Here is a 22570-nt window from a genome sequence, read left to right as displayed (position 1 = left end):
AAGGCAATGGCACCCACTCCAGCGCTCTTGCCTGGAAATCCCACGGACGGAGGGAACCTGGTGGGCTGCGGTCCATGGGGTCACGAAGAGTCGGACACGACTGAGCGACTTCACTTTCACGTTTCACTTTCATGCATTGGAGAAGGAAATGGCACCCCACTCCAGTGTGCTTGCCTGGAGAATCCAGGGACGGAGGAGCCTGGTGGGCTGCCGTCTATGGGGTCCCACAGAGTCGGACACGGCTGAAGCGATGCGGCAGCAGCAGCGGCAGCGGTGCCTTGTAATAAGGACAAAGTGAGGGCTCCGGGCAAAGTGTGTAAGCTAAGCAGCTGCTACATAGAAAGACTCAATGTGTATCTGCTACTGCTCTTATTACCGTAATATTTGCTATTACCATTATTAACCTTTTCCTTCAATCCTGATTAATGTGAAGTATTACAGCATCAACTGAATATCATCTAATGGTATCACAAAATGTTAGCTTCATTAAAATAGCAAAAGGAAGAAATGCTTGGTCAGATTTTTGGACCCCTTTAAACGAGGCTAACATCATTTCCACGTGTGCAGAGCAAGAGCGTTCTCTCTTGGAAATCACACCCAGTGAAAACATTAAGAAAGTGATCTGAGGGCTTCCCTGGTGGTCCAGGGTAAAGAATCTGCCTGTCAGTGCCAGAAACACGGGTTCAGTCCCTGGTCCAGGGAGATCCCACGTGTCTCCGAGCAACTAGCCCGAGCTCCACACCTTCTGAGCCTGTGCTCTGGAGCCCGGAAGCTGAAACCGCCAGAGGCAGGCGCCCAGAGCAGGTGCTCCACACCAGAAGATGCCACCGAAACGAGAAGCCTGCGCGCCAAGCTAGAGAGGACCCCAGCTCACCGCAGCCAGGGAAAAGCCCGCGCAGAAGCCAAGATGGAGCGTAGTCAGTAAATAAATAAACACAATTATTTTTTTAAGTGTTATAAACTTCTCATCAATAACCTGCAGAATAGGTCTCAAAATCTATAACAAAATAAACATTTCAAATAGTACAGCCTTTCCCAATTAAAACATAGATCTCGTAATTTGTCATTGTAATTTGTCTTAAAATTTGAGCGTCTACTGTTTCACTTTCAGAGGACTGGAAGATTTAAGCTCCAGTTCTGTTCAGTTCTACATCATACATATTTAGAGCATTTACTATGTGTAAGGCAATACGCGAACTATTAGGGATACAAAAACGATGAAGACACAGTGCTTATTTTCTTAAAGATTATCCTTAATGCTGTATTCTCTGCTAACTTCTGATATGATGGCTGATGGCACAGGCTCTGTCTACAGTTTCCTGTCTTTCAGAAAGCGTGACTTTTAGTAAACACCAGTATAGTTTCAGCCATATAACAACAGTATGATAACACTTATTAACTCAAAAAGTGAACAGTTGCTTAGCTATATTTTCAGCAAAGCTTTAACAAGCACAAAACTAAACATGTTCTGTTATCAAAGCTTATCTTCTCAAAAATGAACAAAACATTTTTAATGAGTTCATTTGTTCTTATCAGACTCAAAGAAAAATAAAATGACATTTGAATTAAATTCTACTAAAAAGGGGGACATCTGTAGGTAATTTTGCCCATTTTTTTATTTCACAGAAATAATGCAAAATTTATTTCTGCTATTAGTTAAAAGTTTAAGTATTTATTTAAAAGCAAAACCTACATAGTTTTTAGTGAGTCATTTGAACTAAGGGTTTCACTATCATGGGGCCAACCCACAATGTTACAGGAATAAAAATAACCGATGGCAAAATGCATATGATTAAATACATCACTTGATTCTAGCAAGGATCAGAAATCAGTTCTGCTTCAGTAATTCTCTTAGCAAATTGGAGGAGTCAAAACAGGGAGAAATGTGGTATGGTCTGCTTAGATTCAGAACATAGATGCTCTTATTTCAGACACTTCACTTTGCTCCCAAGACTTTGCCCTGAACCCGGGCTGAGTGTCCCTGAGAGGAGGGACGTCTGTCTTGTGCAGACTTGACAGGGGTCATCTCACCTTGTCAAGGACCCTGCTCGACAGATCAGAATGGTGGCCGCCTCTTTAGATGTTAATATGCCCAACAAATTTAGCCTTCATTTTTATTTAAAACCGTCCATTGTTTTTGCTGTTACTGTGGTTGGACTTTCTATACTCCTTAGCAAGGCTTGACCTTCCTTAGGAGCAGCCAGGAGCAATAAGGAGAATCAATTAAGGTAGAGGTGGCCACGATGCCAGGGGCTCAAACCAGCTTAAAAACCCAGACACAGATACGCACCACACGGCGCTCCAGGGTCCCCCACCCAGCTGTACAGAGGAAGCAGCACCTTCGAACAAACCCTTGTATTTACAACCCTTGTACTTACAATCTTCCCTTCTGATCTCCTATGCTCTCCACCCAAGCTCCTCTTGAACTTCTCCCAGCCCTCTTCCAAAGCAGTGCTAGCCGGAATACCCACTGCTCTGCTGCTGTTAAGCCGCTCCCTCATGTCCAGCTCTTTGCAACCCCATGGATTGTACTCCGCCGGGCTCCTCTGTCCATGGGATTCTCCAGGCAAGAATAGTGGAGTGGGTTGCCATTCCCTTCTCCAGGGGACCTTCCCAACTCAGGGATCGAACCTGGGTCTCCTGCATTGCAGGCGGATCCTTTCCAGTCTGAGTCACCGGGGGAGCCCACAGGACTTCCCTGCTGGTCCAGAGGCGTGCCCCAATGCAGGAGGCGCTGGGTCCACCCCTGATCAGGGAACTGGGTCCCCTGCTGCACTGAAGAGTCCACACCACGTGCCACAGCAAAGACCTAGCGCGGCCAAACAAAAATAGATATTAAAAAATAGGTTCAGACAAGACGACGCCTACACAGGTGGACTGGAGGCTGCCAGGCCTCCTGCTCGGGTCACAGCCCCTCTTCCTCCACGGGGAGGCTCTTTCCTGCCTTCTCACAGGATCGTTCCCGACAGGACCCGATAGTGGGCGGGAGTCCATCTAGTCTCACTGTCCCAGGATCACCCAGGGTCTCAGGCCCATCGGAGTCCCTACCCTAGAGATTTTGCGACTGGGTTTGAGACACTCCTGGGCTCTGAATCTGAAAAGGGATCTGCTGCTGCGGAAGCCAAGCCCCACCCTCAGAGAGCTGGAGAACTCACGGTTATTAGGCGGGGCCCAGAGGAGTTAACTCTCCAGGCTCTGAGCCCCGAACAGAGCGATTGCAGAGTTCTTACAGACAGACTGTAGTGGGCAACACTAGCTGTTAGTCGGTTGGCTTAAACTAAGGGGTTTTCCACGCGCGTGCGGAAGCAGTGGTCAGGATGGGGCGGGGGACGTCTGACCCGGACCGGCATGACTAAGCAGGTCTGCAGAGGCTGGGCGATTGCAAAGGGCAGGACAAGGGTGAGTGAGATAAACTCCAGTTGCTAATACTGTAAAGCCCCACTTTCTGAGACTATGTGACCTACATGATCCAGACTTTGCAAGGAGCAAGCTGAGCTACAGAGGCAGAAGGAGAAGAAGGTTAAGTAAGATTTTAACTTTTCCTCTTCAATGCTGGTAGGGTTGGGGGCCCAGCTACAGAGACAGAAGAAAACAATTACACCTAGAGAGACTGGCAGAAATGAAACCCTACTTGACACTTAAGAGAGAAAAAGAATATCTTTAGTTCTTTTTACCTTCAGAGTTCCCAGCCCCTCAGACCTGCGCATCCTCCCTGCCCCTGCGTCTCCTCCCCTTCCCTGAGCCCCACACACTCTGTTGAATTTAATCAAGTTGCACCAGGTTTCTATCACTTACAACCAAAAATTACTGAAAACGAGAATCAAAATTTTTATTATAAATATATCAACAAAACTGGGCTTCCCAGGTGGTTCTGTGGTAAAGAATCCACCTGCCAATGCAGGAGACATGGGTTCGATCCCTGGGTCGGGAAGATCCCATGGACTAGAAAGTGGCAACACACTCCAGTATTCTTGTCTAGAAAATCCCGTGGGCAGAGGAGCCTTGTGGCTTCAGTTCACAGAATTGCAAAGAGTCAGACCAAGCAACTGAGCACACACACATATCAAAAAAACTAGTATCTCAGCTGAGTCTACACATCACAAATAAAATGCTATCATTCCTGTACTACCAATTCAGTCAAAAATAACACATAAAAAATCAGATACCTCGTAATTTACTTTGGTACCTAAAGTGTCACACACCCTATTGATTCCTCTTTCATAAAACAGACAAAAATATTATAGGAGATTAAAAATGAGGGAGCTCCAATAGTCTTTCTCTTCTTTCTTTATACACTTTTCAAGTATAACCATATGTTATCAAAATAAAAACCTAATATAGACAGACTTAAAGTAAAAGGTTAAGTATTTTATACACAATGCAAATTTTGAAGAGCACGCCGTATTCACACTGATGATTAGAAATGGTAGCTTAGTCTGCTGTGGTCCTCGTCACTCAGTTGATTTCTGTTTTTTCCATTGTGTGCTAGAGAGTATCAGGCGAATCCTTGGTGGTACACATAAGTAGATCCAAAGGCTAAGTGGTTTTCAACTTTCCCTGCAAACACTAGTTTTCAGTCAGCTCGTTCAAAAAGCTCCAATGCGTTGGAAGAACTGACTCATTAGAAAAGATCTTGAGGCTGGGAAAGTTTGGAGCCAAGAGAAGGGAGCGCAGAGGATGCGACGGTTACACACAACCACCAACCCAGGGCACGTGAGTGTGAGCAAACTCTGGGAGCGCGCTCTGAACGCGCCAGTCCACGGGGCCGCAGAGCTGGACACGACTTAGCAGCCAAACAACAGCAACGTCCGAAAAGTGAGAGTGAGGTCGTGATACCACCGACCTCTGAACAACGGGGGGTGAAGGGAACTGACCTCCCTGCACAGCCAGAAGTCAGCACATGGCTTCAAAGCCAGCCCTCCTTCTCCGGGGTTTCATGTCTGAGGATTCCACTGGCCACAGATCAGCGTGGTACTGCTTGTTTTAGAACTGTGGTAGTATGTTGCACGCACTTAATGAAAAAAACCCACCTGTAAATGAACTGGTACTTCAAACACTGTTGTTCAAAGCTCAATGGGATATTTGTTTCAAAGTTGAAAATCAAGATTATCTAAGGAATTCTTTATATTGTCACCCTGCTTATTTAACTTGTATACAGAGTACGTCATGCAAAATGCCAGCCTGGATGAAGCACAAGCTGGAATCAGGGTTGCTGGGAGAAATATCAATAGCCTCAGATATGCAGATGACACCACCCTTATGGCAGAAAGCGAAGAACTAAAGAGCCTCTTGATGAAAGTGAAAGAGGAGAGTGAAAAAGTTGGCTTAAAGTTCAACATTCAAAAAGCTAAGATCATGGAATTCAGTCCCATCACTTCATGGCAAATAGATGGGGAAACAGTGGAAACAGTGACAGACTATTTTCTTGAGCTCCAAAATCACCACAGATGGTGACTGAAGCCATGAAATTAAAAGATGCTTGCTCCTTGGAAGAAAAGCTATGACCAATTTAGACAGCATATTAAAAAGCAGAGACATTACTTTGTCGACAAAGGTCCATCTAGTCAAAGGTATCACATATGGATGTGAGAGTTGGGCCATAAGAAAACTGAGCTCCAAAGAACTGATGCTTTTGAACTGTGGTGCTGGAGAAGACTCTTGAGAGTCCCTTGGACTGCAAGGAGATCAAAGCAGTCAATCTGAAAGGAAATCAACTCTGAATATTCACTGGAAGGACTGAGGCTGAAGCTGAAGCTTCAGTACTTTGGCCATCTGATGCGAAGAGCCGATCCATTGGAAAAGCCCCTGATGCTGGGAAAGAGTGAAGGCGGGAGGAGAAGGGGCGACACAGGCTGAGATGGCTGGATCGCCTCATCAACTCACCGGACTTGAGTCTGAGCAAACCCCGGGAGATGGTGAAGGACGGGGAGCCTGGCGTGCTGCGGTCCATGGGGCCGCCGAGTCGGACACGACTTAGTGACTGAACAACTCTGGCTGCTAAGCCTGTGTTCTGAACTAAAAAGTTAATTTGGCAGCAGAAACTGCTCTCCAATGGGGACAATTTTGTCTAAAACACACTAGAGTATATGCTTGCTTTCATCGGTGTTTTCAAGCTATTATATCTTATATAAGTTTTAAAAATGAAATATAGCAAGTTTTCACAGTGCTCTTTAAGCAACTCCAAAGGACTCTAGGGGGCCCCAGGAAAACATCACCACTCACAGCAGGAATCTATGATATCTGGGAGGTGTAAATTCAGAGACCCTCATGAATCCCATTTTCAAGAATAACCGTTAGCATACAACACTTCCCCACGAGTCAGAAACAACTGGCCCATTGGAGTGAGCATTCGGTGTGAACACTGGTTGGCCGTTCCTGAGAGAAAAAGCTGCTTTATGTGGAGTGATAAATGGAGAGGCTAGCAAACCCCGATTTACACACAGCTGCTCACCAGGCAGCTGAGTTTGCTCACTCCCTCTCACCCCAGGCCCACAGGCCTCAAACTTCAAGTCCCAGCTTTCTGAAAGCAGCCAGCAGCTGCCCACCAAGGCCTCTGGGACCGCTCACCGCAGCCACTAGCCGCTTTCGAGTCTCAGGAGAAAGCGGCGGACTCAGATGCTGGAGGAGGTCTTGAGGGGACGTGGGCGGACCCCCGAGCTGGACCTGGGCAATCGGAGGCCCCCAGGCCTTCCCGTTCTGCGCCCCCTGCCCACCGGGGGTTAGACACAGCACTCAGAGAGCAAGGCGGCGTGGAGGCCATCGGAACCGGGTACGCGATGGAGCCCCTTCAAGGCCTCTCAATAAACGTTCAAGATTCTGTCAGCGGGTGCGGAACGACTCTTCTTGCAGAGCCCAAGACAAGCCTCGTACGTCTGCCCCTTGCTTGTGAGAACTGCCCCCGCGCCGTCTGGGATGACAGACTCTTTCTCGGTCTCTCCTCGCCCTCCGCGCAAAGAGCCCAGCTTCACATTTCACCCGCGACATTCCCGAGCTTACACACCAGAGGAGACGCGCTAGGGAAGGAAGGAAGGAGCCACTGTCTCGGCAGGATGCGAGCTCAGGAACGGGGCCTCCCAGGCGGCTCAGCGGTGAAGAACCCGCCTGCCAGTGCAGGAGACCGCGGCTCCATCCCCGCAATGGGAAGATCCCCTGGAGAAGGACATGGCACCCACTCCGGCATCCTTGCCTGGAGGCCCCATGGACGGGGGAGCCTGGCGAGCTCCAGTCCCGGGGGTAGGAGAGCTGGAGATGACTGAGCACAGAGTTTGTGAACTCCAGGATGGTCGTAACGCAGGGGCCCTGGGATGCTCAGGCGGCCACAGAGCCTCTCTCGTCTTCCTCAGCCTTCCTGGGGAACTGGGTCACCTTCCGACACAGTCGGCTGCCCACGTTCTCTACTGTCCTCCCAGGCTCATTTCCTGGGCCTTCTTGCTGCGGGCCACAACTTTTACTCCCCTGTAATGTACTCCATGTCCCTGCCACGCCAAACCTTTGGAGAGAAGGACTCTGGTCATCAACTCCCCAACACTCAGCCGCCTTGTGCGGAGGTCTGTACCCAGGCCCACCCTAAGGTTCCTGGCCTCTCCCCAGACTGACCATCTCCAGAGTTACGCAAATTTAGGAAGTCGTTTAGCTTCTGAGTGCCTCGGTTTCCCCATATGCAAAAGGAGGGTAATCAGAGCATGTTTTATTGAACGGAATGATACGTGGGGAGGTGTTTAGAAGAGTGACCGGGGGGTGGACCTTGCTATTCTATGCCTGGGCCCACACTGCCCAAGCTCATCTCTATTCATTCCGTTGCCGCAGCTGAGTGTTCAAACAGCCCTTTCCCTCTTTATACTACCCGAGTTTCTTAAAATATTTATTTTATTTATTTCGCTGCGCTGAGTCTCAGCTGCGGCATTCAGGATCAAACCTTAACCCCCTACATTGGGAACACGGGGTCTCAGCCACTAGACCACCAAGGAAGTCCCCTATGCTACCCGAGTTTTGACCATAAATTATTTGGGCTGCCTACCTTTGCCTGCCTTATAGCTGTTCACTTCTGGATCAGCTAACGTCTAATCCCAGTTGAGATGGCTGGATGTCATGGCTCCACGGCCCAGAGTCTGGCTGACTGTGACCCGGAGCTTTGTCAGCTATTTGTAGATAAGGACCACAAGCGTGTGGCCGACCCTCCACACATCACAGGCTCCTCTCGAGACACCTGTGAGCAGTACAAACCACTAATACCAGTCCTTAAAGAGCAAGCATTTTCCAGAGAGAGGAAACAAAACTGCATTTATCCCATAGGACACATAATTTAGAACCCTAAATTTTATTTTTTAATATCTTAAATTCTTTAGTTAACACCACTGTTGGTTGTCTTGGTTTCTCTTGACCGAGCTGGGAAACTCTAAGTTCTGGCTGGATTCTCCTCTCTTCCTGGTAGATGGACTCCGGCTCTTCCTAAGGCAGAGCTAATGCCCAGATGACCATTCTCCCAGCACTGGGATTCTTCAGGCGGAGCGTATAAAGTCAGAAGCAGAGGAGAAAATGTAATTTGACACTTTCTCCATGCATAATGCTAAGAGGGACTTCAAGATGCTTTTTAACTGTTAAAAGCCCCAGGATTCCAAATGGCCAGATACATGCAAGGCGGTCTCCATTGACACTTAGCTTACCATGACCCTATGGGTCAGAGGAAGGTTCCAGAGAAAGATCAGCAGAGTCAGCATCTTCATACCAAGATTCAAGACACCAGGGCAAAGGGAACCATCTGGACCTCTTATTGAACTGGGAAAGTGGCAGAAGGCGGAACTGGCGGCTACATCTGTTGTCTAAATTTATTGAGCTAGCATACACACATACAGAGCCTTGGAGTTGGGGTTTTTTTTTCTGATGACTGACACATGCTGTAATGATATCCTACATTTAATGGAACACAATAGCAGTGTAAACATAGACCAAGAATGAATTTCATGAAACAGACAAATTTCTGAGAGGAGGGAGAACAGAGAAGTTGGAGAAGCAAGTGTTCAGCAGTTAAAAGAGCTGCTAAAACAATTGAAACAGGATATTTTTATTTGTCTTGAAAGAAGGATTCAAAATACTGTGCATTATTTATTTTTAATGGTATATTTTTTTATTGTGTCAGCTAAAAACATTTTCTTTGTACTGCTGATAAAACAGCAAGAACCACAAGCGAAATGATCCTTCATTGGATCAAAGATGTCAGGCACAGATAATTCAAATTCTCTCCCAAAGATTACACTTTGTGCAATATTTGCATGATCTAAGTTCAAATGAATAAAAACCAAATACAAAGAGTGGGAAAGACTGACTTTCAACCATTTGCTTTCATGACTCTGAGATTCAGCTCTTTTCTGTATTAATTGTACAAGCCCTGAAGAATTCAAGCTACTATTGTCTTTGCGGAGGAGGGGATTAAAAAGAATGACAAAAATCTTAAAAGGCAAGATGCTTAGAGAGGAGATGATGTCTGCACTGTCTGGGATACTTATTTAAGTTCCTGGGAAATAGCAGTGGCTTAAATATTTGGCTATTTTTTTCTCTTTGTCTAAATTCCCTCTTCTTGTAAGGACACCAGGCACATTGGGTTAGGGTTTACTCTAATAATCTTATTTTAACTTAATCTCTATCTCAAATACGGTCCTATTTTGAGGCTACTGAGGGTTAGGGCTTTAGCATGTGAATTTTGGAATTCGGCCCATATCTGAGAATTGCAATATGAGCACTGCCAGTGTATTGCTGACCTTTTAGGTTCTTCGATAAAAGAACTGATTTTTGTTTGAAGCCAGCTTTCTCCCACTCTGGGTCTACTTGGATTGAGGAGAGGTCCAGTACTGGGTTCAGCAAACCACATTCTCCAGGCCTAGTGAGAGGCTCAGAAACTAAGGCAATCAAAACGGATCTCAGGAATTCTGCAGGAGTAGGGAGAATGGAGTGTCCCAGTTCTGGCTAGACTTTGATCCAAGAGCTTGCGCTGCAGCCTATGTACCGTCCTCGGCAGAGACCCTGGAGGGGAGCGGCGGGAGGCAGGGTATGCCACATGGACGCTAACACAGCGTCAGTCCCCCTGAAGGAAGCAACAAGAGTCTGATTGACATCATGGAAATCTCAAATCTAGCTGCAAGCCTGGAACTAGCACAACCCTCAGGCTCTTCAGCTATGTTCTGAAGTTTGGGTTGGTTTCTTTCTCCTGAAGTTGGCCATGTCCTAATCAATCTAAAAGGTGCCCTACTTTATGGAGACGTTGAGACTTCCTCAGCTGTTGCTGGACATATCCTTTCTTAGAAACGAGGGGCAGAAATTGATAACATGTCACAGAACAAGCTTAGGCATTAGAAGTGCCATTAAAAGCTCATTGTTAAAGTCCTCTTGACTTCTCTGAGGCCATGGGAGATCAAAACCCCCATCTTCCTAGTAGCAGCAAGCATCCCACACCTTGTGTTAAGAGAGCCATGCTTCACGATATTAAGACATGCTGAGAATCATCTTGGTCCCCCAGCAAACGGTCTGTGTTTCTTCATTTTTCTTGAAGAGTTCTACAGCTTGCCGTGTTATTCTCTTGTCAAAGATAACATTCTGAGCAAGGGGCTTCAATTGACGCCACTGTTCCAGAAACCTGAGAATCCCTTAAAAGTGAATGAGCGGTATTGCGCACACATTTCTATCCTGCTGCTTTGGAAACTTAGTGGAGATAAATCTCATTGGCTTCTCGGTGTTGCGCTCATCCAGGGCAACAAGCCACTTCTGCACAAGCCGAGCCCCAAGTGTCCCTCGTGAGACGACGTGTGCTTATGACGCGCTCCGGGGCACCCAGACTGAGTGTCCCTCGTGAGACGACGTGTGCTTCCGACGCGCCCCGGGGCACCCGGACTGAGTGTCCCCCGTGAGACGACGTGTGCTTCCGACGCGCTCCGGGGCACCCGGACTGAGTGTCCCCCGTGAGACGACGTGTGCTTCCGACGCGCTCCGGGGCACCCAGACTGAGTGTCCCTCGTGAGGTGACGTGTGCTTGCGACGCGCTCCGGGGCACCCGGACTGAGTGTCCCTCGTGAGGTGACGTGTGCTTGCGACGCGCTCCGGGGTACTCAGACGGCTACCCTGCAATGCCAGAGTCTGTAGGAGGAGACCCCCAGAGTAGTTAGCGTCTATAGACTTAAAAAATGAAATGAAAATGAATCCCTAGAGTTTCTTCATAATGTCTGTGTGTTAGAGAGAAAACACACACTAGTTGCACTGCAGACTTCCAGAGCATGAGGTCATAAGTCAGATCCTATAACAGGAAGCAGAAGATGAATGTCTGCTGCCGACAGCTGGAAGGAGTCAAAAAGAAAATACACTGTAAATCTTGCCACCACTCGCCTAAATTATAAAAGATGACCTTTGGCATTGAGCAGACTTCTTCCAGCAAATAACTGCTTCCCAAGGAAGGAATCCGGAACACTCAGTAAATATAATATACGGGCAGTCAGATTAGCAGAGGGAGCTTTGTGTGTGGTACAATTTATTCCCCCAAATCAAAACCTAACCAGGTTTTAGGGGAGTGGCCAGGGAGGTGTTGGAATCCCCACCAAGGAAAGTGGATAGTTTAGATAATTTAGCAAAACAGCTTGCTTCCCGTGAGCCTCCCAACTGAACACTTCCTCCCCTTGAGGTGTGGGTACGCACCTCCTTGGACCTAGAGTGTTGGTCCCATTATCTGTAAATGATATTGATGGCATTTTATCTGGCAAAGCCTTAAACAGGTCAACATCAAGACTGGGGAGAGGCCTGCCCTCCACCCCATTTCATAGCACACGCCTTGCACCACAGTATACTGCAAGGGCGAGAGGCCCGCTGGGGAGCAGAGGGGGGCTTCTCAGAGCCTCATACGCGGAAGGGGGTAATCCTCTTCGAAACAAGGCCAAGAGCTAAAAACCAATGCTACTATGTGATTTCAAGCTATTGCTAACTATCCCTTGTATGTCCTAAGCACAGACATCTGCATACAGCTGGGCAAACAGGCACAGATGTGTGTGCCTCCGTGAGCATGCCACAGTGATACACACCTCAGCAGCTTAGAGGAATGCAAGCAAACGGAACCCACAGAGGCTGGGGGAGGAGAAGGGGACAGAGGGAACGAGGAGGGAGGGAAATCCACGGAGAGTGGGAGCGAGGGGGAATGGACCCAGGTGGAAAATGGCAAGGCTGTCAGGAAGTTTATTAAGCTTTGTTCATGTCTCCAAATTAGAAACCCACATCTACGAGCTGAAATCAGAGAGTGGCTGCCATATTGAATTGCAGAGCTGTTGAGTACTGGACAGAGGGTAGCTTGAATTTAGTGTGGGAAATTCAGTTCCAATTCATCCTAAAATAAGAGAGTTAGCCTCATCCCCTAGCTATATTGATTGAACTTCACATCTTTTGGGAGGAGGAATTCTACAATTCAGATTTTCATAAAACATTGACTATAACTTTCTAGTTACTAGCCTTCAGATTTTAGAATGGCTGTTACAAAAGGAGACTCAGAAGGATGAATTTTTGCAAAATTCCCAAAGTTTATCCTAGCAATTTCAGAAGTTTTTTTTAAAAAATACTAATAATAAAATTTAAATGTTGATATACCATAAGGATTTACTATATATTTGATTTCTTAAAGTGTGAAATGTGAGGAGATGTTGAAAAACAAAGAACCATGATAAAATATTCAGAGCCCAAAATTTAGAGATCATTTACAGACCCAGGTGGGGAGGAACCCTGAAAAGCATCTTTTCCAGGCATGACAAACACTCTTCACATTCCATGTCAGATCTATGTGGTTCCAGGTTGTTACTTGTGTTGAAAAAACTTCTGAGGCTAAAAGGAAAACTGGCTGTTTTCTGCTCACATTACTTCTGCTTTTCCCCACATTGGCCAATTCTTCAACACTAGATGGGTGTCCTACAATCCAATTAAATTCTTACATTACCTACCTGGAGTTAGCATCAGACCTCACAATTTGGGGGTTTAACTCCAGAAGGCTGCCCTCACTAAAGATGTTAACTGTATTCTACAGGCCATCTGATGTGAAGAGCTGACTCATTGGAAAAGACCCTGATGCTGGGAAAGACTGAAGGCAGGAGGAGAAGGGGGCGACAGAGGATGAGGTGGTTGGATGGCGTCACCGACTCGTTGGACATGAGTCTGAGTAGGCTCCGGGAGCTCATGAAGGACAGGCGGCCTGGCGTGCTGCGGTCCACGGGGTCGCAGGAGTCGGACGGGACTGAGCGACTGCGGAGCAAAGATAGATCAGCCTTCAGTGAGGCGTTCACGCACCCCCTCCTCTGGTTCCCCAGTTGGCTATAACAGCTCACAACACGTAGGGAAACCCTCACTTACGTCTCCCAGCTTATTTTCTATCAAAGATTTATAAGGGATACAGAGGGACAGCCGCGTGAGCAGGTTGTGGGGTGAGCTCCGGCGAGGTCCCGAGCGCAGGACCCCCCCGGGGAGCTGGGCTGCGCCACACTCCGGGCATGTAGGTGTGTTCGCCGGCCTGGAAGCTCCGTGTAGCCTGCACTTTAGGAATTTTTCTGGGGGCTTCATCCCCCCCAGAGGATGGCAGTGGGGCTGAAAGTCCCAAACTTCTAATCATATTCCATCTTTCTGGTGAACAGCCTCATCCTAAGACTATCCAGGAGTCACCTCATTAATACAAAGGATGTTCCTGTCACCCAGAAAATTCCAAGAGTTTTAGCTTTGCATAAGACCCTCCTATCACCCCCCCATCACTCAGGAAATTACCAGCGGGTTGAGGAGCCCAGACCCAGGAGCTGGGGGCACAGAGGCTTAGGAGGAAAGAATATGGGGACGGTGACACCTCCACCCCGTTCCTGATGAAACATGTGTTTCTGTTAAACAGAAGCCCATGTCTTCAGACAGGTTAAACAAGTTGCATGATGCCAGGAAGTGAGTTACAAGATTCTAAGTTTCTTGGTTTTCTTACCGGCATCTGCTCATCATTTGTTGCCAAGTCATGTTGCCTCTGGCACTGACAGTCTGGTACATTTAATATACAGCTGGACTGAAGGTGAAATTAAGCAAACACTTAAGAAAGCAGATGACGATAATGAGCAACCCGTAAGTCACAGAAGCCTGACCCGACCAAACTGTCCAAAATATGACCTCACTGGACAGAATAGTTACCAAGAATGTTTCCAACTTATCATCTTGGTGAGAAAAATTCCTAAACCTCAGACAAACCCACTGCTCCTTTTATTTTGTGTTTTCCTAAATTGCAACCTAAGGAACTGGGAAGAAAAAAGAGGCACACCATACACCTTTCTGCAGAAATGGCAAACCACTGGCTAAATGAGTTTATGATTAACCAAATCCTCTTTCTTAAAAAAATAAAGCATGCAGACACACATACACACCACAAAAAGGGAACAAAAACAGTTATGCTGAGCACTTTGCAACTGATACCTGTTAATGAGGGTGTGTGTGGGGGGGGGGGGGTCACTAAGTCGCGTGTGACTCTGTGCGCCCCCATGGACTGCAGGTCCCCAGGCTCCTCTTCCTTGGAATTTCCCAGGTAAGGATACTGGAGCGGGTTGCCATTCCCTTCTCCAGGGGATCTTCCTGACCCGGGGATCGAACCCGCGTCTCCTGCATTGGCAGGTGGATTCTTTACCAGGGAAGCCCAGTAAGGGGTTTATTTCAACCTAATTGAAATTTTACTTTTATGCTTGTCACATGCTGTTTTTTCTTTGGCTTGAATCAGTCATTTCAGGAACTGCAGTGTTTTTCAGTGTGATCTCACTGGAAGATTTTGCTCACTTTGGGTCATTTGAAAATGTGAGCAGCATGGCTTTAGCAATCAAACTGACATTCAGGCAAAAGGCAATATGGAATGCTGAGCTGGTTTAGGTGTTTAACAGTTAGGAATACAAGATCATAGTGTTCATCTTATACACCCAACTCTGTATGAACTAATCGATTAAAACGCATTGGCCCTGGTGAAGATAATCACAGCCCTTTCTAACTGTGCTGTCATTTTGCCCATTTCTTCTTTTTACCCAGGAGTGTTCGCAGAGTGCTGTCAGATATTCTTCTGCACGCTCAGTCCATTCTCTGCTCATGCCATTCACCTATTTTAATAATCCGATCTACCAATTTAAGCTTGATATTTGTTTTTGCTAGCTCACACTAAGGAGTAATCACTTCTCAGCGTCCCTGCTTGTTTAATAACGTGTTCCAATATGTGCCAGTGATTGAGCTCAACCATTCTGCTGTGTGGTTCCCAGAAGTGACCATTCACCACCTTTCAGAAAATTAGTACCTGTGCCTGCCTCCAAGTTTGATCTTGCCCTCAGCCAATATCCTCTGTGTGGATGGACGACCATGGATCCTCGTCACCTCTCCGAGTCGGGCAGGACGTTAGTGGACTTTCTTAAATAGCAGAGAAACAGTTCACTTCTAAAGTGACTAAGGGAGCTCTCTGGACCTCCCTTGTGGTCCGTGGTTAAGAATCCACCTTCCGAGGCAGGAAGACAGGTTGGATCCCATGTGCTGCGGGGCACCTGAGCCCACACGCTGCAACTAAGACCCTATGCAGCCAAAAATAAACAAATAAATATTTTTAAAAATAAATACCGTGCCTAAGTGAGTTGTTATTTCAGGGTCAGCAACTATGGCCCAGAGGTCAACTCTGGCTGGACAAATATTTTTATGACTCAAAACCCAATTAAAAAAAAAAAATATATATATATTTACAAACACTTTTCATGTGCACAACAACGTGAAAATTACATGAAATTCAAATTTCAAGTGTCCGCAGATTAAGCTCGGCTGGAACAGAGCCACACGGGCGGCTCCTGTTTCCACGAGGCCGCGTTGGGGCTGCGGCGGCCGAGCTGAGGACCTGCTGCAGAGACGGGAAGGTTGCCAAGGTCAGATGCTTATTTACTTATTTCTAGGCCGTTACAGCAAAGTCGGCCAAGCCTAGACTTATTTTAATGTTGTAGTCTGTCTTTAATTCCTCCCTTAAGGATGCTTGCTTGACACATTCAGATTGAAGGTCAAATTTCTTGATCTGAAAATTGAGAGAAAATGGGATTGAATGGCTGTGCCATCATTTAGCTGCTTACCGGGCCCCAGGCAGGAGTGCGGTTTCTTTCTGGTTTATCTTCTCATCTGACACATCACTATAAAGCTGTTTTCCCTTTAGGTAATATTTCCCCAGGCTTTAACGCATCATGACCTTTAACCTTCCTAAATATATGTCGACGGATCTGTGACAGTTTTTTCTTTCTATTTGGCCTGGTTATCCTCTCCTACTTCCATCCCCCGCTCACGTGTATGAATTTATCAGAAATCTACCTCCCCAGACACACTGACTTCTTCAGATTTTTTCCCCCACATGAGCAGATAATCATATATTATTATGTTTAAAGAAATGATCAGCTTCTTTTAGTGCCAAAATGTTTTAGAATCTCTCCAAGTGATTTTACTATTTGTACTCATTTTAAATCTGATTTTGTAAAGGCAGGTGTGGAAACTGAACTTAGATGACACCAGCCCCGCACTCTGTAATTTGTCATCCGTCACAGCCACTGCCAGCAGATGACTGTGCTATTCACCCCGCCCTCAGCCCCACGGCGATCTCAGATCGCTGGGGAGTAGGAGACTCAGAGAACATCGGAGTCTGAAACCACCCCTGGGCTGCAGCAGGGGTGAAGCAGAAATCCCTCATTCAAAACTGAAATCCAAAACTGGAACTGAGATCCTTTCCTTCTATGATGGGACTGATATTATTTACTGAAAGTTGCAAAGTTTCTGGATCACACATCTGGTTCCCTCAAGTTCTATATCCTTAAGAGGTAAAAGGATAGAGAAAATGCCTGCTCAGGATTTGCTGTGTCATTGGTGGAAACTTTAAAAATCAAAATGTAATTGGTTAGAAATTTAACCTTTATCTTTTAGGGTAAGAACAAGAGAAAATGCATTCTGATAAGAGACTTCTTTCAATTTGCATACATACGTTCTAGTGAAGAAGGAAGAAGACGTTAGGGGAGAAATTAATCCAGATTCTCAAGTCCTTCCTGAGAGAAGGAGCCGTCCAGCTCCATCTGACTTGTGCAACACCTGGAAAGACTGAACGAGAAAGCTTCCTTTTCCGATTCATAAAATGGATGGAATCCCAGTTGAGCTATTTCAAATCCTAAAAGATGATGCTGTGAAAGTGCTGCATTCAAGATGCCAGCAATGGAAAACTCAGCACTGAAAAAGGTCTAGGACTGGAAAAGGTCGGTTTTCATTCCAATCCCAAAGAAAGGCAATGCCAAAGAATGTTCAAACTACCACACAATTGCACTCATTTCACAGGCTAGCAAAGTGATGCTCAAAATTCTCCAAGCCAGGCTTCAACAGTATGTTAACTGTGAACTTCCAGATGTTCAAGCTGGATTTAGAAAAGACAGAGGAACCAGAGATCAAATTGCCAACATCTGTTGGATCATCGAAAAAGCAAGAGAGTTCCAGAAAAACATCTACGTCTGCTTTATTGACTATGACAAAGCCTTTGACTGTGTGGATCACAATAAACTGTGGAAAATTCTGGAAGAGATGGGAATACCAGACCACCTGACCTGCCTCCTGAGAAATCTGAATGCAGGTCAGGAAGCAACAGTTAAAACTGGATATGAAACAACAGACTGGTTCCAAATAGGAAAAGGAGTACCTCAAGGCTGTATATTGTCACCCTGCTTATTTAACTTATGTGCAGAGTACATCATGAGAAATGCTGGGCTGGAGGAAGCACAAGCTGGAATCAAGATTGCCGGGAGAAATATCGATAACCTCAGATATGCAGATGACACCACCCTTATGGCAGAAAGTGAAGATGAACTAAAGAGCCTCTTGATGAAAGTGAAGGAGGAGAGTGAAAAAGTTGGCTTAAAGCTCAACATTTGGAAAACTAAGATCATGGCACCTGGTCCCATCACCTCATAGGAAATAGATGGGGAAACAGTGGAAATAGTGGCAGACTTTATTTTTTTGGGCTCCAAAATCACTGCAGATAGTGATTGCAGCCATGAAATTAAAGACGCTTACTCCTTGGAAGGAAAGTTATGACCAACCTAGATAGCATATTAAAAAGCAAAGACATTACTTTACCAACAAAGGTCTGTCTAGTCAAAGCTATGGTTTGTCCAAGAGTCATGTACAGATGTGAGAGCTGGACTATAAAGAAAGCTGAGCACTGAAGAATTGATGCTTTTGAACTGTGGTGTTGGAGAAGACTGTTGAGAGCCCCTTGGACTGCAAGGAGCTCCAACCAGTCCATCCTAAAGGAGACCAGTCCTGGGTGTTCATTGGAAGGACTTATGCTGAAGCTGAAATTCCAATTCTTTGGCCACCTCATGTAAAGAGCTGACTCATTGGAAAAGACCCTAATTCTGGGAAGGATTGGGGGTAGGAGGAGAAAGGGACAACAGAGGATGAGATGGTTGGATGGCATCACTGACTCAATGGGCATGAGTTTGAGTAAACTCTGGGAGTTGGTGATGGACAGGGGGCCTGGTGAGCTGCAGTCCATGGGGTCACAAAGAGTCAGACACGACTGAGCCACTGAACTGAACTGAGCTGAAAATGTCTGCTGCAAGTAGATTCATAATACAGTCATTAAAAGGTACATGTAGCAAAACGTTTTCTGTTCGTTGAACATACGAAATTGCCAACACTTCACAATTTGTGACTGTCACAAACTGTAATTTCATATGCTTAAGCCTAACGTTTAGAATGACTCAAGTTTAGAACAAAATCAAGCCTAAAATCCTTATGAATGGAGCTCAGGTTGAGAAATACTTATGACAGCAATGTTGAATAGTTTTTTTTTTTTTTTTTTGGACTTCCTCTGCAGTTCATTTTATTTTTTTTTATTTATTTTTTTTTATTAGTTGGAGGCTAATTACTTTACAATATTGTAGTGGTTTTTGTCATACATTGACATGAATCAGTCATGGATTTACATGTATTCCCCATCCCGATCCCCCCTCCCACCTCCCTCTCTACCCGATCCCTCTGGGTCTTCCCAGTGCACCAGGCATGAGCACTTGTCTCATGCATCCAACCTGGGCTGGTGACCTGTTTCACCCTAGATAATATACATGTTTCGATGCTGTTCTCTTGAAACATCCCACCCTCGCCTTCTCCCACAGAGTCCAAGAGTCTGTTCTATGAACAGTGTTTTTAAGCAAAGAATAATTTTAGAAGCCCTGCTTGCTACCAGGGATTTTTGAAAAATCCCATCTTCACTCATTAGTATTAAGCAGAACTCCTGCTGGGCTTCTCGGGTGTCCCTAGTGGTACAGAAACCTCCTGCCAATGCAGGAGATGCAGGAGATGCAGGTTTGACCCTGAGTCAGGAAGGTCCCCTGGAGGAGGACATGGCCACCCCCTCCAGTGTTCTTGCTGGGAATTCCCAGGGACAGAGCAGCCTGGTGGGCTACAGCCCACCGGGTCGCAGAGTCGGACTCGACTGAGCGGCTTACCACGCATGCACAGGCCTCGTGACTGCCGTTTCAGCGTTGTTTTTCCTTGGATACTCATCTTGCCTGCCCCGGTCAGCCGTGGCACGTCTGCAGGGATCTCTGCTGCCTGGGCTCAGTAGTCGTGGTCTGTGGGCTCCGTTGCGCCTCAGCAAGCGGGGTCTTAGTTCTCAGCCAAGGATTGGACCCCACGACCCTGGCACTGCGAGGCGGAGTCTTAACCACAGGACCGCCAGGGAGTCCTATAGCAGTTTTTAAAATGGCAAAGATGCAGACTTATTTGGGGGCCTGTTTGGGCTCCTGGACACCGTCCACAGGCTGAACTTCACAATTTAAAAATATTTGCTGGGTGGAAGATGGGGAGAAAGAGTGAGGAGTGTGTGGAGGAAGGGTCTCCGCAGGTGATTCAGTGGTGAAGAATCCACCTGTCAATGCAGGAAGTCCCCTGGAGAAGGGCATGGCGACCCACTCCAGTGTTCTTACCTGGGAAATCCCACTGACAGAGGCTGGTGGGCTACAGTCGGGGGGTCGCTAAGCTCGGACTTGACCCAGTGACTGGGCGTGCGTGTGCACACACGAGGAGAAAGAAAGAAAAGAAGGCTTAAGTGAATCACGGCATCAAAGGGAGTTGAAGTGAAAGAGGTGGGGAAACATAATGTAAGGCATCTCCATGAAAAGCTGCAGAAGATTTCTGAGAGAAATCAAAGGTCTGAATAAGTGAGTAGATATACTACTACAAGGGTTTGGATGTCTTAACATGTTACAACAATCAAAATCCCATTAAGTTTGTATGTGTGTGGAAATTGAGAAGCTGCTTCTACAATTTATATGGAAATTCAAAAACCTTAGACTATCCAAAGAAATCTTGAAAAACTAACAAAGGAACTTAGATTACCTGACTCCAAGACTTACTATAAAGCTGGATTATTCAAGACAGTGCCGTCTTGGTAAAAGGACAGACAATGAATCAGTTGGTCAAAGTGTCATCTATTGGTTCATCCATCTACCCACCCATCCATCCATCATATAATTTATGCTCCGAATGGGGTATTGGACATACAAAGGGGAGTTAGAGGTTATCTAATTGTCAAAGAGTTCTGGTGCTTTCAACATGAACAGTATTAAATTATGTCTATGCCCTGTATAGGCCCTGAATGATGAAGAGAAGGTGTCTCAGGAAGAGTTCACACAGGCAAGGTGACAGATCACTGAGATGGCCCATGTCCATGGAACAGTGAGGAATGTGGACATCCATAAACGGAGACAAGGTTAGTAAGTTGAATGGAGTTAAGATGCAAAAGATTGCACAGATTCTCAAAGAAGCTTTATGCGACAGAGAACCCATGTTTTGTTTAGGTTTGCTTGTTTTCTGTTCGTATGCAGGTGATATAATAGTTATTTTTGTACAAAGATAACTTGGTTTGGAATGGGGATGTAAGTAAGTAAGTAAGTAAGTAAGTAAGTAAGTAAGTGTTAGTCGCCTAGTCGTGCCCGACTCTTTGCGACCCCGTAGACTGCAGCCCACCAGGCTCCTCTGTCCATGGGATTTTCCAGGCAAGAATACTGGAGTGGGTTGCCATTTCCTTCTCCAGGGGATCTTCCCAACCCAGGGATCAAACCTGGGTCTCCTGCAGTGCAGGTAGATTCTTTACCGACTAAGCTACAACGGAAGCTGGAATGGGGATGACACACCAGCAAATTTTCAAGGAATGGTTCCAAGCAGGAAACCAGTTATTATACTTAATGTGTAAAAATATTCCCCAGATACCTGATAACCACTTAGAACTCGGGAAGAATTTTGATTTCCCTAAAATGTGCTAATGCACCTTGCCATCAGCAAATGGAGTATTGAATGCTTGGTTATGTTTTAAATTACTCTGCCATTGTGCAGCCATCTGAAGACATTTCTGAAGCCTGTTCCCATCTGGGGGCTTATCATAAATCATCAATGTCTCAGCACGCGGTGGTGGCCACTGCTTCCCCAAGCTGCAGGAAAAGTCACACTAACGCCATGTGCTTTCTCTACTTTTGATGGCTAGAGACCAATACCTGGGGGGTGGAGGGGGGCGTGAAATACAACATGAAGGCCTAAAACAAGGCAGAAACTAAGTTCAAAACAATGCAATTAACATTTCTCAGTACCTTCTGCACCCAGGCCACTTTTGTTGACATGAAAACTTACATCAGGAAGGAATGAAAGTATAAAATATGATTGGTTCTGTCGGTCCTCATATAGACATTAGGGCAAAGAATCATAACTCAAGGGTCACCTCAGCCCTACTGGACTCCACTATCCTGGGCTGTGGTGTGGGAAACAGAACACATGCTATCTAATGCAGCCCATCTTCAATTACCTGCTCTAGTGGAAAGGATAATCACCTTTCACGTTATATTGCAATTTGTGCCTATGTTCTATCCCAACTAGACTGTGGGTGGCCCACATAAGAAGAGACGAGCCTCCTGATGAAAAGAGCGTGGATTTTGAAGACAGTGTTTAAAGCCTTTCTTTACCACTGTAAAGGGCGTCTGATGTGTCTGTTAGTATCATCTCCTTCTACCGGCTACATCATCCCAATATTTATGTTATTCTCAACCTCCTCTTTACTCTCTGCCCCGATAGAAGGATCAGGTTCATTCTTCCCTGCAGTTTCCCAACTCCAATTCCATGGATGGTCATGCAACTCAGATATGATCAATGTTTCTGTTACCATGGTTTGGTTGCACAACAAATCCCCCAAAGTATAGTGACTTAAGAAGAGATCACCATTCCTATTTGTCTACAAAGATGCGGTATGGGGAGGTTCAATGCGACAGGTCTTCTCTGACCCACTCAGTACCAGCGGAGACAGCTTCAAGGCTTGAAGGCGGGGCTGAAATCACCGGAACTCTTAATCCCGCGTCCGGGAGTTGGTGCCTGCTGTCAGCTGAGATCGTAACTCTGTTGCCCAGAACATCCACATGTAGCCTCTCCACGTGGCCTGGGCTTCCAAGCAGTGCAGTGGGGGTTTCAAAGGTAGGCGCCCTGAGACAGAGACCCAGGCAAAAACACTCTC

The 22570-nt window shown here is 46.3% G+C and overlaps 1 long non-coding RNA gene across 2 annotated transcripts in view; it reads right to left on the bottom strand.

The window, feature by feature from the left end:
• The window catches only part of LOC139036526 (uncharacterized), a 73662-nt gene that overhangs the window by 14947 nt on the left and 36145 nt on the right, over positions 1-22570 (bottom strand). The window contains exon 1 of one of the 2 annotated variants that reach the window (XR_011489298.1): positions 2632-3067. The exons of the other annotated variant lie outside the window; for it this stretch is intronic. This is a non-coding gene — a long non-coding RNA (uncharacterized lncRNA). Of the gene's footprint in view, positions 1-2631; positions 3068-22570 lie in introns of those variants that run through there. 2 annotated transcript variants of the gene reach the window in all.

The sequence above is a fragment of the Odocoileus virginianus genome, chromosome 9 (genome assembly GCF_023699985.2).
Source record: "Odocoileus virginianus isolate 20LAN1187 ecotype Illinois chromosome 9, Ovbor_1.2, whole genome shotgun sequence".
NCBI classification, from domain to species: Eukaryota; Metazoa; Chordata; class Mammalia; order Artiodactyla; family Cervidae; genus Odocoileus; species Odocoileus virginianus.
This window is presented reverse-complemented; position numbering and strand designations above follow the sequence as displayed.